This window comes from Penaeus vannamei, chromosome 10 (assembly GCF_042767895.1).
Source record: "Penaeus vannamei isolate JL-2024 chromosome 10, ASM4276789v1, whole genome shotgun sequence".
NCBI classification, from domain to species: Eukaryota; Metazoa; Arthropoda; class Malacostraca; order Decapoda; family Penaeidae; genus Penaeus; species Penaeus vannamei.
The window spans coordinates 46492558-46495057 of record NC_091558.1 but is presented as its reverse complement, the minus strand read 5'-3'; the positions used below and the strand labels follow the sequence as shown (position 1 = coordinate 46495057).

Below are 2500 nucleotides of genomic sequence, written 5' to 3'. Positions count from 1 at the left end.
TATCTATCTGTCTATCTAGTCTATGGCAGGTTTTCCCAAATGCTTATTTAACTTATATGTGTCTCCTTTTCTCTATCTATCGATCTATCTATCTATATAACTTCGTTTTAGTTGTATCTCTGTTTCCCTGCCTGTCTATCTATCTGTCTATCTGTCTGTCTAGCCTTTAGATGTACCTCCGCTTCTCTGTCTATCTATCTATCTATCTATCTATGTAATTTGTATCTATCTCCGTTTCTCTCTTATTATCCGTCTATTTGTCTTCCTATCTTTCTTTCTACTTGGTTGTCAATCTATCTGTTTACATGCCCGTTTTTCTGTCAATCTGTTTGTCTATTTTACCATTTATCTGTCTTTCTGTCTATCTATCTTTATCAACTGATCTGTCTTTCAATTAATCTATCGATCAATTTATCTGTCTATTTTTCACCTATCTATCTGTATATACTTATACATTTGCGCGTTTGATAGATATTTGACTGACAGCTGAAAAGAGAGTGAGAAATAGATAGATAGATAAAGAGAGAGAGGAAGAGGAAGTAAGAGAGATAGGGAAAGAGAGAGAGAGAGAGAGAGAGAGAGAGAGAGAGAGAGAGAGAGAGAGAGATAGAGAGAGAGAGAGAGAGAGAGAGAGAGAGAGAAAGAGAGAGAAAGAAAGAAAGAGAAAGAGAGAGAAAGGAAGAGAAAGAGAGAGAGAAAGAAAGAGAAAGAGAGAGAGAACAAGTAAAAGATAACGAAGGAGAGAGAGAGAGAGAACAAGTAAAAGATAACGAAAGAGAACCAAAGAGAACGAGAAGGTAATATTGGCATATTCCAGCAGCCCTAATTTGGGTATCAACCAAGAAAGGCGGAGGAGAGCCGTTACGTTAACGGATTACGTGAATTCGCGCCAAAAATTTGAAATTTGAAATATACGTCCGGTCTTAAAAAAGAGAGTGATATATGATAGAACGTATCCTTAAGAAATGGGTCGTACGTGGGTTTTGGGATTATGCTCGTTATAACAAGGCCAATCTGGATCTGGAGAGAGAGGGAGAAAGAGAGAGAGAGAGAGAGAGAGAGAGAGAGAGAGAGAGAGAGAGAGAGAGAGAGAGAGAGAGAGAGAAGAGAGAGAGAGAGAGAGAGAGAGAGAGAGAGAAATGAGAAATGATAGAGAGAGAGAGAGAGAGAGAGAGAGAGACAGACAGAGAGATATGCAGATAGACAGATAGATAGATAGAGAGAGAGAGAGATAGACAGATAAATAGATAGATAGATACATATATAGGTAGATAGGTGGACAGAGAGAGAGAGAGAGAGAGGAAGTAAAAGAGAGAGAGAGAGAGAGAGAGAGATAAAGAGAGAGAGAGAGACAGACAGACAGACAGACAGACAGACAGACAGAGAGATATACAGATAGATAGATAGATAGATAGATAGATAGATAGGTGGATAGAGAGAGAGAGAGAGAGAGAGAGAGAGAGAGAGAGGAAATAAGAGAGAGAGAGAGAGATAAAGAGAGAGAAGAAAGCCTTCGCAGAGGAAGTAAGAGAGAGAGAGAGGAAGTAAGAGAGAGAGAGAGATAAAGAGAGAGCGAAGAAAGCCTTCGCAGAGGAAGTAGAGAGAGAGGGAAGTAAGAAGAGATAAGAAGAGCGAAGAAAGCCTTGCAGAAGTAAGAGAGAGAGAGAGGGAAGTAAAGAGAGAGAGAGAGATAAAGAGAGAGAAAGAAAGCCTTCGCAGAGAAGTAAGAGAGAGAGAAGTAAGAGAGAGATAAAGAGAGAGAGAGAGAAGAAAGCCTTCGCAGAGGAAGTAAGAGAGAGAGAGAGGAAGTAAGAGAGAGAGAGAGATAAAGAGAGAGAGAAGAAAGCCTTCGCAATCAAGGTAATCCCTTAATACCTAAATCCCATATTATGGGATAGGCCTATGCGCTTCATTTCAAATTAAGAATCGGTTAATTCTAATATTTGAGATTAATTTCTGATAAGAAAAAGTTTGAGGTTACGATAATATATCCTCAAAGAGCTTTTTTTTTTTTTTTTTTTTTTTTTTTAGTGTTGTTGGTATTATCATGTTTATTATCATCACTTGTGTTATACTTGCTTGTTTTATTGATTTTTTGGACTATTATTATTATCATTATTTTCATTATGATTATTATTACCATCATTATGATTATTATTACCATTATTATCACTATCATTGTTATCATCATTATTAATAATATTTTCATTATCATCATTTTCATTATTACCATCACTACTTTTATTGATCATTATCATCATCATCATTATTATCATTAATATTATTTTATCCTTGTTGCTATTATTTTCATAATCTAGAGAGAGAGAGAGAGAGAAAGAAAGAAAAAAAAACACAAAACAAGGAGACAAAGAGTAAGAAAATCTAAAAAAAAAAAAAAAAAAAAAAAAAAGATCTGAAAGAAATAATAATAAAATCTAAAGAAAGAAAGAAAGAAAGAAAGAAAAGATCTCAAACAAACAAACAAACAAACAAAAAAACT

The 2500-nt window shown here is 35.3% G+C and overlaps 1 protein-coding gene across 1 annotated transcript in view; it reads right to left on the bottom strand.

Moving 5' to 3' along the window:
* The window catches only part of LOC113803372 (uncharacterized), a 93161-nt gene that overhangs the window by 17797 nt on the left and 72864 nt on the right, over positions 1-2500 (bottom strand). The gene's annotated exons all lie outside the window — the stretch shown is intronic.